Source organism: Schistocerca nitens, chromosome 3 (genome assembly GCF_023898315.1).
Source record: "Schistocerca nitens isolate TAMUIC-IGC-003100 chromosome 3, iqSchNite1.1, whole genome shotgun sequence".
Classification (NCBI taxonomy): Eukaryota; Metazoa; Arthropoda; class Insecta; order Orthoptera; family Acrididae; genus Schistocerca; species Schistocerca nitens.
Genome location: NC_064616.1, coordinates 673,875,572 through 673,881,773, shown reverse-complemented (window position 1 = coordinate 673,881,773; position 6,202 = coordinate 673,875,572). Strand labels below are relative to the sequence as shown.

General features: G+C 42.6%; 1 pseudogene; it reads left to right on the top strand.

The window, feature by feature from the left end:
• The first annotated feature begins 3,322 nt into the window (after window positions 1-3,322).
• On the top strand, window positions 3,323-3,440 carry LOC126250557 (5S ribosomal RNA; annotated as a pseudogene).
• Window positions 3,441-6,202: the final 2,762 nt, after the last annotated feature.

Sequence of the window (6,202 nt, the reverse complement as noted above, 5' to 3'; positions counted from 1 at the left end):
AATTTATAACAAAATGGTTACCGGATGTTTTCAGCCTAATGTAAACAAACTGCTTACTTGTGCTATTAGTTTTGTTTACAAAAGTGTTACTTAATAATCAGATGGTTTTGGCCTTATCCTAGTAACCATAAATTATGATCCAAAATGGTGTACTCCTCTTCCACGCCCACGTAGTGCTTTCCTATTGGTCCCACCAACACCACCATCACCACCACCATTACCACCACCACCCTTCAGGTACCCACCAACATGAGATGAACCGAGCATTCATGCTCTGTACCTTGGTTATTCAACAGCTTGAAACATCAGCAGCAGTGGAGATCAGGCATCATACCCTTATTATATATCATTGATCATTTAGTATTATTTTTTCCCACAGTGCAGTGGACTCCTGATTGATGATGATGCAGTCAACCTACCAGATTTATGGGAGTCAATCGAGTTTCCACAGCATCTACCCGATTTATCAGGCTTCATGTTTCAACAACCAGATTCTTGCTTGTACAACTTTGAGTCTCCTGCTCAACAGCAGCGCTTCCTGTAAGACTGTAAATTCCCACTAATATGAACGCCAGCACTACCTGTCGTGCAGTTACAATGCACACCTCACCAATTAAAGTGATGCTATTCTCACTAACATACACTCTGAATGTGAGTGGGAGTAAGTATGTGGTGATGGGCCTCTAGCTAACAGTTCAACACTGTGATTGTGTTTGTAAATCCTTTATAGTGGCATCAAGATCATGCTTTCATTATATGAATGAAGGGAGCTATGAGAGAGTTTTTCGAAGGTGATATCACTATTCAACGATCAAACGGCTTTTGTTTTCTGGACTATCACACAATATGTGTTGTGAACTTCCCATAAACAACTGAAATCTACAACAATGAGATTAGTGAAGAGTACACTCGTTTTCTGGAATCAACATTCAGAAACATGATGTGTGCTGTTTCTTTCAGCCATTGTGCTGTGAATGAATGTTTTCAGTGGCAGGAATATGCGTACAGATTTCTCTGGAATGTGTGGTATGCTCTTTTAAAGTTCACTCATGAAGACACTTTGGAGGACTTTTCGCTAATCATTTTGATATGTTCAGTACACAGAATGTATGAAGCGTCACCATTACTCAAATCTGTGAAAAAAGTTTGTGCATACTAGCGCATGTTCACATATCATGAAACAGTGCCAGAAATTAAAAATGTAAATAAATGATTCTTTACTCCTCTAAAGAGATTTTTCTTCTTGGTTTCAAATAGGTATAGATGCACACCCATTTTGGCTCAGTGAATTGGGAAGTATTAAAAACAGTCTGCCTCCATTACTGGATGACTAAGCTATAAAAGCACTCCGTCGTCAGGCCACAAGTGGCCCATCGGGACCATCCGACCGCCTTGTCATCCTCAGGTGAGGATGCGGATAGGAGGGGCGTGTGGTCAGCACACCGCTCTCCCAGTCGTTAAGATGGTTTTCTTTGACCGGAGCCGCTACTATTCGGTCGAGTAGCTCCTCAATTGGCATCACGAGGCTGAGTGCACCCCGAAAACTAAGCTATAAAGGCTGTGCATTTTTATATGCAAGAGGGCTATATATTTGATAGCAGAATAATTTCTGGTTTATTCACTAGATATAAACACAATATATTTTCTTCTGTGGAGACATACATAGCACTGACAAGAAAATACGAAGATGCATATTTCTTTGGTAGATTCTTTAATAACAATGACAAGGTACTAGTTAAAAATAAAGACTGAAACCTTTTTTTTACTCTAGCACTGGTATTTTTCCTGTGGTAGTGTTTTTAAGAATTGTTATCACTCTTTCATGTAGCTGTTCCAGTCGAGACTTTTTAACCGTTATAAATTTTTCTATATAGGTGTTTCAGTGGAGACATTTTTAATGCAGGTGATACGATATTGGAGATACGACATTAGATTCTTTGATAACAGAAGTGATTTTTAACGTAGGAAAGGAATCAAAAATACGTATAAGGCTAATGACCATCATGGGACTTGTATCAGGCGGTAAAGAAAACTACACTGGTGTGCAAAACGTTGAGGACAAAGGTAGCTTTCGTATGATGTACCACTGCCAAGTAACATAGCTCGAAATTGCTTGGACCACACACAGAAAAAAAAAAAAACTGCTGCATTATGGTATAGAATGTAAGCGAAAGGAAAACGCAATAAGATGAATACATATGACACTTTTCTTCAAAGACAGTAATTACACTGAAGTTACCATGACATTTAATGGTCCAGTGGACATTATAAAAGGCGGGACCTGGTTCTTAACCGGGTGTGTGATCACCATGTACGGCAAAGCACACTCTGCAACGTGCTCCGAAGCTGGTCACAAATTTTCTATTGAGTTCTTGTTGTAGGGCCTTCCATTCCTACACCAGCGCGGTTAACGGCTGACTCATGGTCATTGGTGCACGTGAACATGCCGCAGTAGTTTCCCAACACATCCCAAACGTACTAAATGGGATTTATCTCGAGGGAACGGGCAGGTCAGCCTATTTGCTTAATATCATCTTATTCCAAGAGCCCTTCCACCTGCACTGCTCGATGCGGTTGTGATTTGCTATCCATAAAAATGAAGTCAGGATCGAATTCACTCCTGAAAAAAAAGGAACACTCGGGGAAGGAGTACACATTCACAATAATTTTGACTGATGTGTGCACTGTATTCAAAGATTTGGAGGTCAGTACGAGTACGTCCATGCAACATCATGCCCCCTCCCCCCTTCCACGCCATAACAAATGGACCACCAAAACGATCATTTAAACAACGTTGGCTGGCGAACATTCGGAACATGTATAGGTCTCAGGAACATTGTTGAACAGTAGGGGTTTAGTGATACAGGTACTGGGGTATTGGGAGGCATAATTTAGCATGTGCAAACTGAGCTCCAAATGTTTGAACACAGTATGCTCACCTGTCAACGTTATTACTACACGTTACTCCATCTTCATGAGCTTCTTTTCAGGGGTGATTTCGGTCCTGACTTTATTGTAATGGATAATAAAGCGCGACCGAATTGAAAAATGGAAATGGAGGAGATCTTGGAAGTTAGGATGTATGGTGAATGGAGACACCAACATGATCCCCTGATTTAAATCCCATCGAATACTTGTAGGATGCGTTGGGAGACATATTGCAGCTCAACCACACACACCAATGACCATCCACCAGTTGCCACACGTGGAGGAACTGGACGTCCAACTACAAAAACTCCTTAACAACGTTGTGACCAGCGTGGGAGCACACTGCAGAGCAAGCACTTTAATCCATAATGATCACGTACTCTATTAAAAACTGGGCAACGGCCTTGCCGCAGTGGTTACACCGGTTCCCGTGTGATCACCGAAGTTAAGCGCTGTCGGGCGTGGTCGTCACTTGGATGGGTGACCATCCAGGCCGCCATGCGCTGTTGCCATTTTTCGAGGTTCACTCAGCCTCGTGATGCCAATTGAGGAGCTACTCGACCGAATAGTAGCGGCTTCGGTTAAGAATACCATCATAACGACCGGCAGAGCGGTGTGCTGACCCCAGGCCACTCCTATCCGCATCCTCCACTGAGGATGACACGGCGGTCGGATGGTCCCGGTAGGCCACTCGTGGCATGAAGACGGAGTGCTTTACCCTATTAACAACTACGTCTCGGCTTTTGTAATGCCCAAGTGACCATCATAAATTACGGTGGCTTTAGTGTAATCATTGCCTTTGAAGATAGCTGTCATTTCTTTTGTCTCATTGTATATTTCTTTTAGTTAGCTTCTGTAACAGTCTGTAGTTGCTTTTCTACGTGTGGTCCGAGTTTCATCGTCCTGTGTTACTTAATAGTGACACATCATGCGAAAGTTACTTTCTATCCTTATTTTTTGCACGCCGGTGTATATATAAATGAGTTTTCACGAACCAATAATGAAACTACCACATTAGGAGTACGACAACGTCCAATATACACATACAGACATAAACAGGTTCTGCAAACTCCACAGTCTCCAGAGCGACTAACCCTTGATTTAAGACTGTGGCCCATTTAAAATTCATCATGACTATGTAACCCAGTGCGTCATAACATCCCTTCAGCGGTTAACAAAGCGAATTTCGACATGGTTTCTGAGATTGTCCATTGTTTTCCTGAAAACAGCATAATACGTTGATGTAAGGAAAACTTTTTCGAAGTCACACATCACGAGAGCCACTTGTTTGGTACTGACTTCAATTTGCTCTCTGTCAGACTGACTGGTTGAGGAAAATAGTGAAGGTGACTAAGCAGTTCCATTCCAAACCGAGACACTGCTGGATGTTTTGCAGTATATAGTGTATCTCTGTTTCCCCACAGCCTCTTTATCAGCACGGGAACGTTATTGTCACGTGGAAGAAGGTGCTCTGGACATAGCAGCAAATCGCTACGTGCGTCATGCTTACAAACAGGATATAACAGGACTACCTCCACAACATATTCTTCACCAGAAACCGCCGCCACATCCGTGAATTTAACTGATCTGGCGATTTCACTATGGGACAGCCATCGAAAACCTCCAATAGGCAGGGATTTAGCATGGCCTGCCTGTATGGGTTGTTAACATCGAGGTACATGATGTAACTCAATCCGTCAAATATTTAGAACTGTTCACCAACTTGTGGGCAACCTGCATTCTTACAGATACATTGGCAAAATCTTATGCGAATCCAGCACTAAAAAAGAGTAGCATTTCGAAATCAGTCAATTATGTCATGTTGACACGTGTCTTTTGCAACATGGCACCTCACGTAAGGCGTAGTGTGGTGTAAGAGAAGGCAGGATCCAGCGTGTGTGTGGTCATTCATGCCTGCATGTCCATACTCTGTATCCATTATGAGACTGCCTGTATGGTTTCTGGTGTATGTGGTTATGTTGGCCAATGTGGACAATGTGGCTTTATGGAGTCTCTGCATCGAATGTAGATATTCGTGTGGAAAGTCCCGTTCCCGCTACTTCATGAGCTGAAACTTTGCCTCATCAGGATATGAAGCTCTAGTGAGGTCTCAGCAAGTTCCTGAAGCAGTGCATGCATGAAACATATTTAGTCCAGCAACTACAATGTAATGTTTGGCGTCATCTGCATGCAGAACTAAATGTTTTTCTCAATGCTCTCAGGCACGACAGTAGCCTGATCATTGAGCAAACTGAAAAATACTTAGTGATGAAGTGAACACCATACCTGTGATGTCGTAAATTATCGATACCACACCAGGCAGAAGGCACCACGTGGTTGGCAGTAAACCATGCGGTGTCCCCACAAACCTGTGGCTGACTCGAATTCACAACTTCTGCTGTACACTATGGTTCAAATGGCTCTGAGCACTATGGGACTTAACATCTATGGTCATCAGTCCCCTAGAACTTAGAACTACTTAAACCTAACTAACCTAAGGACATCACACAACACCCAGTCATCACGAGGCAGAGAATGCTGTACACGCATACAATTCCAACACCGAGCTGACATAAAAAGACGCCGTAAAGAGGCTAGCCCAGTCTACTTGCGGCATTATAGTAGGTTTTCTGTACTGTGGTTATGTATGATGACTAGGATCTGATTAATGGATCTCTTAGGGGCTTGCTGTTCAAAGTTAAGTAAACACAACGCCATTCAAATTAAGGGTACTTCTAATCATTACTGCTTTCTGTCTAAGCACGCACCTAATCCTTGCAACCTAGCTCTGGCGGATCCAAAAATAGCCACTCAGATTGTGGAAAAATGCAGGTATGTGCCAACGCACTTGGTGGTCCAAGGTACATGCACTGTGTGTTAGGCACAGAACCTCCAAGTTAGATGGCATTGGTTTCTAAGTGCAGTTTCCTATTTGATATCTAATGGCAACCCACATCTCACAGGATAATCCATGATGTATGATTCGAATCGATTGAGGTTGGAGTTGTAACAGCATACGACGTGATACACTACTGCATATTGTGAATGCCGCTCTATGAATATTATATGAGAGGTAGTATGATCACCTTCACAATTTGCAACAGGATCTAGTGAACACCCAGCGTCAGTATACATGCCTGGTGGTAGGCATTCGTAATCTACAAGAACTTTATACCTTACGCAGGTATTTCCACAAGTACTAGTTCCTGGCTCGAGCAATCAGTGAGATACCTTTCTCTTAGTAAAAGACTTGAGGCATCTAGAGCAATAATGG